Genomic DNA, 17884 nt, shown 5'->3' with positions numbered 1-17884 from the left:
AAAATCATGTTAAGACTCACATTGTTGATTGTGGACATTCTTAGACATAGCTTTTTTTCTGCACACGTTGTGGAAACAACGAAAACGTTGCATGTTTTAATGAACTGTTTAAATGTTACGAAGACTTGTGTTGTGTCGAACTATGGGGACTATTCTTGCTGCAGGTTGCTGGTTTGTTTGTGTTTCATAGTACAATATCATGTAATACGTGTGTTCATAGTATGCTTTCTGTGATGTTGACATGTGTGTGTTTCGTTAGCAGTACGTCTCTGCTTTCTATGCTGTGGCTACATCTCCATTGCTCGCATAGACAGTGACAAATGGAAGTGTAAGGGTGGACATTTAAAGCCTGGATACTTCCATGTTATGTGTAAGTCTCACGGGGCCAACGGGTGATAGCGCATACATGTCTATGAAGTACCTTTGGATACCATATGCACCTGTCGTGGACGAAATGTTTAAGTTGACTGTTCCATCTACCTATGTGTGACATGGTTTGTGGCCATAGGGTGCCAGCAAGTCTTCCCTGTTCATTGGGTGTTTGCCATGGTCTATTGACATCAATCCTATTAATTCACCAAAGGATGTCTTTCATTGGTGGCAACGCCATAGTTTGACCATCGTATGTCATTCCCAGCAGACGTGGAGATTGTGCCATTGGTATGTTTACACAGGTGACCCATCTGTTCCACTGTATGGAAGCGTGTGATCCCCATAGATGTGCTGGCAGATTGAGTGCTGTGTACGCCGGTATCTGCCCAGCGGTCTGGCTTTGAATGAGGAGTGTCTACTGTAGACCCTATCTGTATTCCCTGGGTTATGCCTTGCAACAGCTGTGGGATTCCCCCAGGTTTGCAGCTATGGGTGCCATCTTGGCCGTACGTCTGTCCATCCATGGGAACTGCCTACTGGACACTAGTATCGGGCTGTCAACATTTCACAGCTGCATTCTCCATTTCCGGTGGATGATCGGTATTAGTATTGCGGAGTAACGCATATGCCATGGCCACGTCCCGCACACGGGGCGGGACAACGAATCATCTGCCAATCCACACCGACACCCATTTTTGCATACCCACGATCCCATGTCTGCAACCCTCGACAGTACCCCTTGCACACCCTTCATGTGTGCGGAAATGGGATGTGAACGTACGTGTATGGACGCAGCAGCCTGGGGAGTCCTATTCATATGTCCTGCATTTCATGGACGGCTGTCATCACCCTTGAAGACGCTTGTGATGCATATATCTACCTGTGCCGTAGTCACGGCTGTCACCTCTTCCGGTTCACACTATGCTGCCCACACTTACTTAAGGAGTAATTTTTGGGTCCTGCAATGGACACCGATGTGCATATGTAAAGTTTAGAACATGTTGGACTGTGTCCATTCGGCCAGTGGGTTTGACTGCCGCCGTATGTTCCCCAGTCCCGGATGTCTGTCCGCCTACCCATATTATGTAGTGCTACGGAACCCGTGTCCTTCCACAATTTACCCATATGGTGTTACTGTAGTACTGCAGGTTGGCAACCGCTTTAAGTAATCCGCAGAGGTACCATTGTGAACTATCCGCCACTGTATTGTCATTATAACACAGCCGGTACATGTAGAACCTATTTATTCATGACAGTATGTTATTTATGTGTGGGAACGCCATATTTTAACCATAGTATGACCTTCCTAGTTGACGTTGTTGGTGTGCCATTAATATGTGTTCCACAGGTCGCACGTATGTTCCGCAGAGTGGAAGCGGGAGATCCCCACATACTTGATAGCACCTTGGCTGCTGTGTACGCTGGGATTCGCACGGCAGGATGGATGTCTATGGGGTGTATCTACTGTTGTTTCCATCTGTATGTCCTGTGTTATGCCTTACTACGGCTGTGTGATTCCACCAGGTTTGCTATTATGGGTGCCATCTTGTCCGTACGTTTGTCCATCCTTGGGAAATGCCTACTGGACACTGTAGGGCTGAACACATTTCACACCTGCCTTTAGCATTACCAGTGGATGCTTTGCATCCTTAGTGGGGACTAAGGCACGTCCTGTACCCGCAGCCCTCCCACGGGGCGGGACAACGGATTATCTGCCAAACAACACCGAGCCCCATTTTGCATACCCAGGATACCATGGCTGCAACCCCCCACGGTACGCATGACACATCCTTCATGTGTGCGGAACTGGGATATGGACGCACATGTATGGACACGGCAGTCTGGGGACCTCTGTTCATATGTCCTGCATGTCATGGACAGGTATCATCAACCTTAAACACGCTGGTGGTGCATATGTCTAGCTGTGCCGTAGTCACGGTTAGTATTCTGATTGGCCGATCCCGATGGATAACGGAGCAAACGCCGTAATTTTTGGAGTCCTACAATGGACACCGATGTGCATTTGTAAAGTGTAGAACGTGTTGGACTGTCACCATCTGGCCAGTGGTATTGACTGCCGCTGTATGTTCCCCAATCGTGGATGTCTGCTTGACTACCCATCGTTTGTATTACATGGCCTATCTATATCCACGTGCCAGTATGCGGAAATACAGCAAACCTTGCGTCCTGCCCATCTTCATAAACGACATTATGGAACATATATCGGCAAAAACAGACACTGTCAAATACGATAGACTCCACAGTGAAAGGATACTGAGCTCTTTCACCTACTAACATGGGGCATCGTCGGAGTACGGAATGCATGACATAGCCGTCCCTTATACACTTCCTTCAGAGTCAGTTTAAAGTGAAATAATCAATAAACCTGCTCATAGTTAGGTGGACAGTGCTCCAAGTCTTGATTATAACGTGACATATACATATCAGTGTTGCATGCCTTACTTCATGGAAACAATAATACGGCAACAATGTGTTAATATATATACAATATTGGTAAATACAATCAGTATCCTGACACATAGTTGATAATTGTTGTGAGTGCACCTTAGAATGTAGTGTGTTGATCAGGATATTGTATATCAATGTGTATAATAGTAGCATTACGATAACAAAGCATGGAATCAATAAGTACTATTTAAGCATATATTTTACAATTATGAATGTAAATGTGTGGAGGAGACATCCTTAACCTTCCCTGGTTCCACTGGATCACACACGCACACTCGCATGTCCGGATTGTGGGTTACGCGCAGGCGCACATGCATATCCGTAGTCCGTTTATATATGTTTACAGTGTCTGTGTGGTTACGTGTTTTGCGTTAGTTGTGACTATTCCAGTAACATATGTCTGATCCGGTTGACGGACGTGTGCAGAAAGCACTTACAGCTTTATATATGTAACAGTCTTTGCAGCATGGACGCATTACGTACATGTGCACATCTATATGTTCTATAGTCGTAATTCAAACGTGACTGCATTCACGTTTGCCGGTTACTGTGACCAGTACACGTTAGCTGTTCGTTGTCATTAATATGCATACCCATGGTACCTATGTACATTTACATATCCCCCCCCGCACACACGCACGCCACAGGCATCCATTCTCCTGCTGGGAAAGGTGCGGTACTGCATGTTGAACATTCCTAATTCCCCCTCGCTCATGGCCCAGGATGCATATGTCGTCACCGCAGGGCTGTTCAGATGACAGGTGCTTATATCCCATACGCATACAGGCCTTCGATTGTCAGGGTGTTGCTGTGGTGCTTTGGGTTTGGTCTTGTCCGACCACTGTACGGGACTGCCCTGACCCTGTACGAATGTTAGATGAGTCACATGGGCACGTTTTGTCCGTGTCCATGGTACCATGTCACGGCCCCCCCCCAATTATTCGTAACCGTGTGCGCCGATTGGCCGGTGTACCCGTTGTAGATCTTGTTATACTAATTGCACACGGTCTGGTCGAACGGACCAATTTCCATTACTAACCCTCCATATGTATGGCCTGTGTCGCAATATTACAAGGGTTTACCATTGCGTGACGACTTTCACTGAGCCACAGACATGTCCGTTGCTTGGTTTGGGCCGGTTCCGCTGTGCTACACACATTTAACATGGTGGAACAGGTTGAACAGCTCAGCCACGAGGACATCGGGTTCTCCGTCGCTGTTTAGTATTGAATGTCTATGTGGAGTTTGTTTCACAAAGCGAGACAATGTCGACATTGTTAACGGACATCTCGCGCAGTACGTCCGCACCGCCGCGGGTGACGTATGTCTGCCTTTGGGCGGCGAACAGGCATTATGCTGTGCCATTATGTCTGGGGATATATGGTTTCTTGACATAGATGATATGCCATACTAGCAATGACCCTAGCAATGACCCGCGTCTGGGTGTGGGTACTGCTGTATTACCCACGGGAAGAGTGGCCTTAGTTTAAGTGGTGCCCTAGGCAGAAGTTGCCACTGATACATCACCCGCTACCCCCCTCCTGGTCTACCTACACCAAATAGAGTCTGGAAAGGTGCCCCGAGTAGAGCAACACCCTAGACGGCTACCTACTTGGCCTTTGCCTAAGGCCGGCTATGTGTGTGGTCCCTTGGGCATCGGACTCGGGAACGCGCCACGTCTGCCGTGGGTATGTCCAGCATTACCCACATCCAGCCCCAAGGCAGTCAACACAGCATCCATGGGTCCAGATGGTGTCCCAGCTGTGTACTCCAGGAACTCTATGGGGAATTAAACCCACACTTAGGACAGCTGTTTAATCTTAGCCTCACCTCAGGATACGTACCCGAGTAGTAGCACAGGGCGACTGTAGTCACACTCCACATAGATGGTGCCTCCACTGACCCTGGTTATTACCATACCATTAGTTTAAAATAAACAAAGAGCTGCTGAGCAAGGCAATGGGGGGGGGGGTTTGCCAATAGAAATAAACTCCAAATGCCAAATGTCTCAATGAAAAGATAGCGAACCAGATATGCACACAATAAATTTTATTTGTTAAAAAGGTTAGCGCTTTCGCAATAGCTTCATCAGACCTAACATAACATAAACCATCTCAATCCAAGCATTTAAATACATACAAAGGCGCCAAAAAGCATCAAGCTCTTTAAAGCTATAGTGCATATTTATAAAATGCATGAGTCAAACATAATAATAAAAAATATATATATAGTAAATATAAGTGAATAAGAAATACATATAATAAAGGCAAGGATGTTAAAAACAAAACATTAAAACATACCAGAATGTATATATAAAGAATCTAAAAACTATAACAAATAAAAGTGGTGGTCCAAACTGCACATATGAAAGCTATCACACTGGCAGGTGGAGACATCCATATGTGAGAGAGGAGGACTTGCTATCATTTCTTATTCTTAAGCCTCCTAGACCTTAGTAGGGGGCGTAGGGGGACCTTCCCATTAAGGCCAGGTGTCAAATCGGCCCTGAACTTAATTATCCAATGTATCTCCCTGGTCTCAGTATAGTTCTTAATATCTCCTCTCCTGTGTGACCTTAAAATCTGTTCCAGAACCCTAAACTTAAACTGGTGTACCATACCCTCCTCCTTAGTGTGTTTTGCCAAAGCATTGTGTATGTTACCCTTCCTTGTATGGTACACATGCTCCCTTATCCTATCTCTCAAAATTCGATTAGTCTTACCTACATAGTAGGCTGGACATGAGGTGCATGTAGAGATAGACAACATCCATCGACATACAATTACCTCTAGTCCGAATATGAAAAGTGCCCTGTCCATACGGATACACAAATAAAGGATCAGTTAGTATATAGGAACAAAAATTACACCTATTGCATGCTGTCATGAAGGGCCCTGCCTGCATGGTAGGTGTGTGTAGTTTTTTGGGGTAACAGAGTAACTGTTTAAGATTCTTCTTATTTCGGTAAACAAACTTTGGTCTATCACCTGCTAAACCATTAATAGTGGGATCCACAGATAAAATATGCCAATGTTTGGACACAATATCCTTAACAGATCCAACATCTCTAGTATAACAGATAGGAAAGATGACATTGCCCTCCTTATAGACGCAATCAACACCCCTACTGACCCTACTCTCTTCTGTATAAAGTTCCATCGCCCCCTCTGAAAAATATGGTTTGGCTCTATCTTCCCTAAGACTATGAACTCCATCCATCCCTCTGATGATATCTAAATTGCTGTAACCTCTTTCAGCAAACCTCATGCCCAGATCTTCCAACTCTCTATCCAAATTGGTGTCCCCCGGAGTGTATCTAGACATCCGCATGGACTGTCCTTTCACAATGTTGTTGTATACATAGCCAGGGTGCATACTAGAACGATGGAGGAGTGTATTCCTGTGGCAGGTCTTGCGATACACCCCTGTATTGATGATCCCACTCGGTAACTTATCCACATGGATGTCCAGGAACGGAATAGTAGTGTCGGACCAATCCATGGTGAAACACAAAAATGTGTTAGAGGTGTTAATCCACTCATGGAACCGCTTCAACTGTTCTGGTGTACCTCTCCAGATAAAAAAGAGATCATCTACAAAACACCTGTAAAATGGGATGAACTCCTTGAAGAGCTCATTCTGGAAGAGATGGCAATACTCCCATTCTGCCATGACCAGGTTGGCGTAGCTATTCGCACATGAAGTGCCCATAGCTACGCCATCTCGTTGTAGAAAAATTCTGTCATGGAAACAGAAGAGATTGGACTCCAAAATTGTCCCCAGCAACAAGACAATCAATCCAATGTCATAATCCAGGGGGATGGTGGACCTCCTCAGGTAGGCATCAATCATCTCTATACCCTGTTGATTCGGTATAACGGTGAAAAGTGACTGTACATCCATGGTCACCCAAATAATATCTGAAACATTGGGACAATCTCAGATGTGCTGATACAAATCTAGCAAAAACTGCTTAGTGTCCCTAAGGATAAATGGATTGGCATCGACCAGAGGTCTAAGTTGGGCTTCAACAAATAGAGAAAGAGGTTCAGTAGACCATCCCCTCCCAGCAACAATGGGTCTCATGGGGGGACGGCATCGATCTTTGTGGACCTTGGGCAGGCCCTGAATGGTGGGAATCAAAGGATGAGGAACATAGAGATAGTCGAAAAGAGCCTGGTCAATGGCTCCTTCATTCAAGAGACCAAGGAGTGTGGAATGTATCGTGTAAATCATGGTATCAACTTCTCTATTGGTAATGGGGGCATAGAACCTATCATCCGCCAACATCTGTAACATGTCGTGACTATACCTATCTGTGTCGAAGACCACCATGCCACCACCCTTATCCGCTGGTCGAATGACAATGTCACGATTATGACACAAAGAACGTAAGGCCATTCGTTGTCGGTAATTGAGATTAAATCTCCTATACCTACTAAAAGACCCTTTCTGATTCATTTTGTAAATATCGTCTTCAACCAGCTTGCTATATGCAGCCACTAGGGGGTGTACCGGGGGAACGAAAGTACTGGGTGTCCTAAAAATAGAATCATGCAAAATAGTGCCTGTATTCTCTTTAAAAAATATCTTAAGAGATAGATTCCTAATAAATAGTTTAAAATCCTTTAACGTTTCTTCATACCTACTGTCCATCGTGGGAATGAACGTGAGGCCTCTGGATAGAACTTCTATCTCACAGTCACTCAATATATAATTAGATAGATTAAAAACAATACCTACTGTTTCACCTCCCACATTTTCTTGATTGTCCGAGTGGGCTGTCTCTCTGGGGACAGCTTCCTCTTGTATCTCCCCTTGTTGCTCGGATAGGCTCTCTCCCCACTGGCAGTGACCCTGATGGGAAAAGGGCATCTAGTCTTAACCTGTTGTGGAGTGTGTGAGTCGGGACTCCGTTCAGGGTTGGGACCATTAATAACTCTATTGTTCATCGAGCTGAATGTCTTCCTCCTAACAACTGGTTCAAGACTAAGATTGTGTGTATTATCACTGACATCAATGCGTGCATTAACATCAAGATTGGTCACTTCTGTAAGGTCTCTAGTGGAAGTCGAACCAGCAGATTCAACAGATTCAACAGTGTTCACAACATCAACAGTAACTGCAGTGATATTCTCCACATTAGAAACCAAGTTGTCACCTAAATCATTAGCAGGTATGACATCAGTGGTAGAAACACTCCCATTCCCTCTAGTGACATTAATACGTGCATCCCTAACTAAAACATTACTAGTACCATTAGTAGATATACCATTGTCCATTGTGTGGTTCCTGGGCCAAGTGAATATATTGCCCAAACGGAAATCCATACTGTCCCTCTGCAGCTTCGTTCTCTTTTGATGAAAGAGACGACGCTCATACATATTCACATTGTCCAACATGGAGCCCAGCACTTGATCCACCACTGAAACCGGATAGTCAGTGAGGATACTGTTCTTCGTTTTCCTGATATCCTCCCTAAGTTTCTCCTCAACCGGGAGAAAAAAAGCATTCATTAGCTTCATGTAGTTGAGGCTTACCTCAATGTTGAGCTGCTGCCAGTCATATAGAAGTTCCGGATACAGTGTGCCAGTCGTTGGCATCTTCAAGACCCTAAGTCCCCTCGGTACAATCCGGCGTTGTATGCAGACCTCAAAATGTTGTCGCTGGGTCTGCATACGCTTCAGTTTAAACAATTCCTGCTCGAGTTGTTCAACAGCACTGTTCAGTCCGTCCCGATCATAATCCAACGAGTTAAATGTTCCTGAGCCCTCGTCTATATCCACAAAAGACGCTAAAGGGTTCCTTTCAATACGTAGGCAATCAGCATAGCGGTCCAAAAACGGACGTGGTGTCGTACATACTTCCTTGTTGTCCGACACTGTGTACGGCAATTCAATGGTTCCAGGTCCCCCTCAGATCATGCCTCCACTGGAAAATACAAGCCCACAGAGTAAACGGAAAAGTAATAAAACAAATCCAGCGGAGTTAATGCTCAGCGAAGCAGCAAACTGTAGAAGCACAAAATAAACAAAGAGCTGCTGAGCAAGGCAATGGGGGGGGGGTTTGCCAATAGAAATAAACTCCAAATGCCAAATGTCTCAATGAAAAGATAGCGAACCAGATATGCACACAATAAATTTTATTTGTTAAAAAAGGTTAGCGCTTTCGCAATAGCTTCATCAGACCTAACATAACATAAACCATCTCAATCCAAGCATTTAAATACATACAAAGGCGCCAAAAAGCATCAAGCTCTTTAAAGCTATAGTGCATATTTATAAAATGCATGAGATCGGACTGAACAGTGCTGTTGAACAACTCGAGCAGGAATTGTTTAAACTGAAGCGTATGCAGACCCAGCGACAACATTTTGAGGTCTGCATACAACGCCGGATTGTACCGAGGGGACTTAGGGTCTTGAAGATGCCAACGACTGGCACACTGTATCCGGAACTTCTATATGACTGGCAGCAGCTCAACATTGAGGTAAGCCTCAACTACATGAAGCTAATGAATGCTTTTTTTCTCCCGGTTGAGGAGAAACTTAGGGAGGATATCAGGAAAACGAAGAACAGTATCCTCACTGACTATCCGGTTTCAGTGGTGGATCAAGTGCTGGGCTCCATGTTGGACAATGTGAATATGTATGAGCGTCTCTTTCATCAAAAGAGAACGAAGCTGCAGAGGGACAGTATGGATTTCCGTTTGGGCAATATATTCACTTGGCCCAGGAACCACACAATGGACAATGGTATATCTACTAATGGTACTAGTAATGTTTTAGTTAGGGATGCACGTATTAATGTCACTAGAGGGAATGGGAGTGTTTCTACCACTGATGTCATACCTGCTAATGATTTAGGTGACAACTTGGTTTCTAATGTGGAGAATATCACTGCAGTTACTGTTGATGTTGTGAACACTGTTGAATCTGTTGAATCTGCTGGTTCGACTTCCACTAGAGACCTTACAGAAGTGACCAATCTTGATGTTAATGCACGCATTGATGTCAGTGATAATACACACAATCTTAGTCTTGAACCAGTTGTTAGGAGGAAGACATTCAGCTCGATGAACAATAGAGTTATTAATGGTCCCAACCCTGAACGGAGTCCCGACTCACACACTCCACAGCAGGTTAAGACTAGATGCCCTTTTCCCATCAGGGTCACTGCCAGTGGGGAGAGAGCCTATCCGAGCAACAAGGGGAGATACAAGAGGAAGCTGTCCCCAGAGAGACAGCCCACTCGGACAATCAAGAAAATGTGGGAGGTGAAACAGTAGGTATTGTTTTTAATCTATCTAATTATATATTGAGTGACTGTGAGATAGAAGTTCTATCCAGAGGCCTCACGTTCATTCCCACGATGGACAGTAGGTATGAAGAAACGTTAAAGGATTTTAAACTATTTATTAGGAATCTATCTCTTAAGATATTTTTTAAAGAGAATACAGGCACTATTTTGCATGATTCTATTTTTAGGACACCCAGTACTTTCGTTCCCCCGGTACACCCCCTAGTGGCTGCATATAGCAAGCTGGTTGAAGACGATATTTACAAAATGAATCAGAAAGGGTCTTTTAGTAGGTATAGGAGATTTAATCTCAATTACCGACAACGAATGGCCTTACGTTCTTTGTGTCATAATCGTGACATTGTCATTCGACCAGCGGATAAGGGTGGTGGCATGGTGGTCTTCGACACAGATAGGTATAGTCACGACATGTTACAGATGTTGGCGGATGATAGGTTCTATGCCCCCATTACCAATAGAGAAGTTGATACCATGATTTACACGATACATTCCACACTCCTTGGTCTCTTGAATGAAGGAGCCATTGACCAGGCTCTTTTCGACTATCTCTATGTTCCTCATCCTTTGATTCCCACCATTCAGGGCCTGCCCAAGGTCCACAAAGATCGATGCTGTCCCCCCATGAGACCCATTGTTGCTGGGAGGGGATGGTCTACTGAACCTCTTTCTCTATTTGTTGAAGCCCAACTTAGACCTCTGGTCGATGCCAATCCATTTATCCTTAGGGACACTAAGCAGTTTTTGCTAGATTTGTATCAGCACATCCGAGATTGTCCCAATGTTTCAGATATTATTTGGGTGACCATGGATGTACAGTCACTTTTCACCGTTATACCGAATCAACAGGGTATAGAGATGATTGACGCCTACCTGAGGAGGTCCACCATCCCCCTGGATTATGACATTGGATTGATTGTCTTGTTGCTGGGGACAATTTTGGAGTCCAATCTCTTCTGTTTCCATGACAGAATTTTTCTACAACGAGATGGCGTAGCTATGGGCACTTCATGTGCGAATAGCTACGCCAACCTGGTCATGGCAGAATGGGAGTATTGCCATCTCTTCCAGAATGAGCTCTTCAAGGAGTTCATCCCATTTTACAGGCGTTTTGTAGATGATCTCTTTTTTATCTGGAGAGGTACACCAGAACAGTTGAAGCGGTTCCATGAGTGGATTAACACCTCTAACACATTTTTGTGTTTCACCATGGATTGGTCCGACACTACTATTCCGTTCCTGGACATCCATGTGGATAAGTTACCGAGTGGGATCATCAATACAGGGGTGTATCGCAAGACCTGCCACAGGAATACACTCCTCCATCGTTCTAGTATGCACCCTGGCTATGTATACAACAACATTGTGAAAGGACAGTCCATGCGGATGTCTAGATACACTCCGGGGACACCAATTTGGATAGAGAGTTGGAAGATCTGGGCATGAGGTTTGCTGAAAGAGGTTACAGCAATTTAGATATCATCAGAGGGATGGATGGAGTTCATAGTCTTAGGGAAGATAGAGCCAAACCATATTTTTCAGAGGGGGCGATGGAACTTTATACAGAAGAGAGTAGGGTCAGTAGGGGTGTTGATTGCGTCTATAAGGAGGGCAATGTCATCTTTCCTATCTGTTATACTAGAGATGTTGGATCTGTTAAGGATATTGTGTCCAAACATTGGCATATTTTATCTGTGGATCCCACTATTAATGGTTTAGCAGGTGATAGACCAAAGTTTGTTTACCGAAATAAGAAGAATCTTAAACAGTTACTCTGTTACCCCAAAAAACTACACACACCTACCATGCAGGCAGGGCCCTTCATGACAGCATGCAATAGGTGTAATTTTTGTTCCTATATACTAACTGATCCTTTATTTGTGTATCCGTATGGACAGGGCACTTTTCATATTCGGACTAGAGGTAATTGTATGTCGATGGATGTTGTCTATCTCGCTACATGCACCTCATGTCCAGCCTACTATGTAGGTAAGACTAATCGAATTTTGAGAGATAGGATAAGGGAGCATGTGTACCATACAAGGAAGGGTAACATACACAATGCTTTGGCAAAACACACTAAGGAGGAGGGTATGGTACACCAGTTTAAGTTTAGGGTTCTGGAACAGATTTTAAGGTCACACAGGAGAGGAGATATTAAGAACTATACTGAGACCAGGGAGATACATTGGATAATTAAGTTCAGGGCCGATTTGACACCTGGCCTTAATGGGAAGGTCCCCCTACGCCCCCTACTAAGGTCTAGGAGGCTTAAGAATAAGAAATGATAGCAAGTCCTCCTCTCTCACATATGGATGTCTCCACCTGCCAGTGTGATAGCTTTCATATGTGCAGTTTGGACCACCACTTTTATTTGTTATAGTTTTTAGATTCTTTATATATACATTCTGGTATGTTTTAATGTTTTGTTTTTAACATCCTTGCCTTTATTATATGTATTTCTTATTCACTTATATTTACTATATATATATTTTTTATTATTATGTTTGACTCATGCATTTTATAAATATGCACTATAGCTTTAAAGAGCTTGATGCTTTTTGGCGCCTTTGTATGTATTTAAATGCTTGGATTGAGATGGTTTATGTTATGTTAGGTCTGATGAAGCTATTGCGAAAGCGCTAACCTTTTTTAACAAATAAAATTTATTGTGTGCATATCTGGTTCGCTATCTTTTCATTGAGACATTTGGCATTTGGAGTTTATTTCTATTGGCAAACCCCCCCCCCCATTGCCTTGCTCAGCAGCTCTTTGTTTATTTTGTGCTTCTACAGTTTGCTGCTTCGCTGAGCATTAACTCCGCTGGATTTGTTTTATTACATACCATTAGTTTGACAAGCCTTATCTGCAAAGCCATGGGGATGGATCAAAATGGAACACATAGATAAAGACATAGGGGACTCGCATACTTTGGATACAACCCAGTTTAGCTTGGTCAGAGTCAGATCATGCCTTTTACACGTGTTTCACTTTGTAGAATCAGTCACCAAGGCCATTGATGAGGGTAAAGCAGTCCATACAGCCTACCTCAACCTGGCAAAGGCCTTCGACACAATACCCCCCTCAGGTATAATTGATAAACCCATCATCTTGAATGTAAATCCATACATCGCCATATGGGTTGCAAACTGCCTAAGTCACAGAACACACATGGCCATAGTTGCTGGCGCCATGTCATACTCACAGCCAGTCACAGGTGGTGTCCCATGGGGCTCAGTCCTGGGTCCACTATTTCTCAGCATCTACGTTTCCAATGTACACGCATACACAGGGGGGTTATGGGTGACAATGTTTGCAGATGACTGCAAACCGGGTGCCAAAGTCAGACACACATCTGACACAGATATCCTTCAGGAGTGCCTCACAGATGTGGATAAGTGGTACCAGAGACATGTCCTACAGCTAAATGCCAGGAAATGCATAGTCATACCCTTCGGGAAGAACAAGGTTACCCCTAGCTACCATATAGGTGGCAATCCACTGAGCACAGAGGGGGTTACCAGTGATCTGGGGACCCGGGTTGTTGTTAACCGTTCGTTAGACACACATGTTGCTAACATAGTTAGGTAGACCTTCCGCATTGCCCACATCATCATGAAGGGATTCACATCTAGATCAGGGGAGGTCATTGTCCCCTTGTACTCATCACTCATTAGACCTATGATTGGGTACAATGCCCCGTTCAGAATGTATCTGACCCAACACCTGCAGCAGCTGGAAAGGCACCAACAGTTCATCGACAAACAGATGCAGGGTCTCAGGTATATGTGTTATACTGACCAACTGAAAGAATTCCAGCTGTATACAGTTGCATACCACTTGCCCAGAGGTGACCCGTGCCTGGCATACAAGGCTATGTCGAACCCAGATCTGATGACTATGCTTCACGTAAAGAAGTTAGATCCTCAGAACCACAAGGGCAGCTGACGTACACCTTGACACTGTCATTAATCGAACGTGTTGTTGGGACAGATTCATCACCCAGACACTCACTATGCTGTGGAACAACATCCCAGTACATGTGAGGGCAAGCACCTCGCTGGCCTTGTGTTAGTATTTAGACATGGATGTCTGAATTGATTTATTTAAGTAACCTTCTAAATGAATATTTACATTAGCACATTGTGAATCTTTACATTTCGTTGGTCTATTTTACATTAGTCATAATCATACGGTTTATGTGTATATATTATGGTTCATTTATATTACTAGGTGTCTGCAGTTCTGTTAATATATTGGCACAATCCGTAGGACATATATATGTATCTTACACAGTCAGACATTTGGAAAACATTTTATGTTGGTTCATCTTTCATATATGTACATATATTTCTATTTTCTGATGAAGACTGTACCTTTCGAAGCAATGTCTGATGTCCTCACTGTGTGGAATCTGTAACCCAAGTAAGGTTTGTTTGCTTGTTTGCCTTTAAGGCATGTAATTAGTACCTAGCACATCTAATTTACTGACCAATTAAGGCTTTTAAATGTAGTAGGTTGGACTGCATTGTATGTATTCTGAATAAGTCTGCTTATGAAGCAGACGAAGTGGGCTCCAATAGACTATGGTGACTGCCTTTAATTCTTGGTGTGCTCTGAGTGGTCACTGACGGTCTCTACAGTACCTCGTCTTTGCTTTGGACTTCATCGGCTGGTTGTCTGTGTTTGTTGTATGGGGAATGTCAACTGTAGTCCCTATGTGTATTACTTGTGTAATGCCTTACTACGGCAGTGTAATTCCACCGGGTTTGCAGTTATGGGTGCCATCTTAGTCATACGCTTGTCCATCCATGTGAATTGCCTACTGGACACTGGTATAGGGCTGTACACATTTCACACCTGCATTTTGCATTCTCCGGTAGATGGTTTGCATTATTGGCGGAGAGTGAGGCATGTGCTACGCACACATCCCTCCCACGGGGCGGGACAAAGGATTGCCTGCGAGACAACACCGAGACCAGATTCTACATACCCAGACTCCCTTGACTGCAACAGTGGACAGTACCCATTACACATCCTTCATGTGTGCGGGACTGTGATGTGGACGCAGTTCAATGGACCCGGTACCCTGGGTATTTCTGTGCATGTGTGCTGCATTTCATGGACAGCTATCATCAACATTGAACACGCTTGCGTGCATATGTGTACCTGTGACGTGGTGACGACAATGAGATCACGTGAGTAATGCAGGAAGCTAGCGGGCATTCTCTGAAGAGAATTTTTGGGTCCTACAATGGACACCGATGTGCATATGTCAAGTTAGATGTTGCTGGACTGTGTCCACCTGCCCAGTGCTTTTCACTGCTGGTGTATGTTCCCCAATCGCGGATGTCTGTTTGACTACCCATTCCACATGGTGCTACATAACCAGGTGATTTAGTACTGTGAACAAATGACATACATCCAAAGATGCTGGTTAGCAACTGCTTCATATAAACCTCAGACATCCCAATGGGACATATCCGTCACTGTATTTCCAATATAACACCACCGGAACATGTTGATTATCTATGTATTCATTTAACCATGTTGTCTTCATAGGTGGGAATGCCATAGTTTACATATCCTACCTGACGTTGTGTGTGTGCCATTAGTATGTGTTCCACAGGTCGCACATCTGTTCCGCTGTACGGTAGCGGGTGCTCCTCATTCTGTTGCTGGCAGATTGAGTGCTGTGTACGCCGGTGTTGGCATGACGGTCCGGCTTTGTATGTGGAATGTCAACTGTAGTCCCTATGTGTATTTCCTGTGTTATGCCTTACCGCGGCTATGTCATTTACCCGGGTTTGCAGTTGTGGGTGCCATCCCGGCCATACGGGTGTCCATCCATGACAATTGCCTACTGGACACTAGTATAGGGCTGTACATATTCCACACCTACATTTAGCATTCTCCGGTGTATGGTTTGCATTATTAGCGGAGAGTAAGGCAGGTGCGACGCACACATCCCTCCCACGGGGCGGGAGAAAGGATTGCCTGCGAAACAACACCGAGCACAGAGTCTACATACCCAGAATCCCTTGACTGCAACAATTGACAGTACCCATTACACATCCGTCATGTGTGCGGGACTGTGATGTGGACGCATTTCTATGGACCCGGTACCCTGGGTATTTCTGTGCATCTGTGCTGCATTACATGGACAGCTATCAGCAACATTAAACACGCTTGCGGTGCATATGTGTACCTGTGACGACAATGAGTTCAGGTATGTATTGAAAGAAGACGTGAATCTGGTATGATGTCAATTTTTGGGTCCGACAATGGACACCACTGTGCATATTTAAAGTGTAGAGCTTGTCGGACTGTGTCCTTGTGAGCAGTGGGTTTCACTGATGCTGTGTGTTCAGCAATCGCGGATGTGTGCTTGACTACCCATACTGTGTAGTGCTACAGGAACCATGTCTTCCGACACCAGAACCCAATGCTTTACATCCAATGTTGCAGGTTAACAACCACTTTCATACCATACCCAGAGGTCACGATTGGGAGGTATTGCCACTTTATTATCGGAACAACACCCCCAGACTGTGTACATCACGGGAACGTTAGGCCAGTCTTACCGGCCATTTGCAATTGTAATTAGCAGACACGTGTCAATACATGTATGATAAGACATATTGTCATGCAGAAGTTGATCTATGTTATTTGGACATTGGCTTCTGCTTTTGGCATCCGTTGCTGTGAGTGTTGCCAGTTACCATACACATTGCTTGCTCAGAGGCAGACTACACAATTCTGCACACTACTGTGGTCTCCTTTAAGGACCCTGAGCCAGTGGTCGACAGTACGGCAGCCACTGCATCAATCACATTTGCCATCTACCAGTACCTACAGGACTGCATGAGCCAGGCATTCACTTACCCAACTGTGGTTCATTGTACCAATGCCAAGCATCCAGTGTGGTGTACCCCAGCCATACACAGGATGTACAACACGAGGAGGTGGCTACTACAAGGTGGAGCAGACACCTTGTGAGGTATGACACCCTTGGTCATCATATGTGTAGAGTTACACACTGTCATGAAATTGTCCAGGGCACATTCCACAGATATACCTACATGGACCTGGCTAACAATCATACCACCTTCAGTTGCTATGCTCGACACCTGGGAGCTCACTCCCACATATGCTCTGACTGGGTTCACATAGAGGTGGGGTTTACTCAACATACACACATTGCCAACATACAGGCTGACAAGTCCAGTGAGGACATCTCCACACCCTCCCCCACACATGAGGAGATGTGTGTACCAGTGGTTTGTGGTCACCAAATGTTCTGTGACACACAGGTGGGACATGCTCTCTCCAGGGTAGTGGACATAGCATCCATGAGACCAGCTGGTGACCCCGCTGTGTACTCCACTATCTCATTTATGAATTGGACCCACAGTTAGGACAGCTATTTCTTTGTAGCCTCACCTCAGGTAGGGTACCCAGGTTGTGTCACATGGCAACTGTAGTCCCACGTCACAAGGCCAATACCTCCACTGAGGCTGGTTATTACTGTCCCATTACCCTGAGGAGACCTATCTGCAAAGACATGGGGAGGGATCTTACTGCGGCTCGTACATGACTGCATAGGGGACATACATACTTTGCATCACACACAGTTTGTCTTGTTCAGGAGCGGTTCATGCCTTTAAAGCATGGTTGACATTTTCGGGACAGTCGCCGAGGCCACTGATGGGGGTGTTGCAGTCCAT

This window comes from Protopterus annectens, chromosome 10.part0, assembly GCF_019279795.1.
Source record: "Protopterus annectens isolate FY-2018-M chromosome 10.part0, PAN1.0, whole genome shotgun sequence".
NCBI lineage: Eukaryota > Metazoa > Chordata > Ceratodontiformes > Protopteridae > Protopterus > Protopterus annectens.
The sequence above is the reverse complement of the archived record's forward strand: the minus strand, read 5'-3'. Positions refer to the sequence as shown.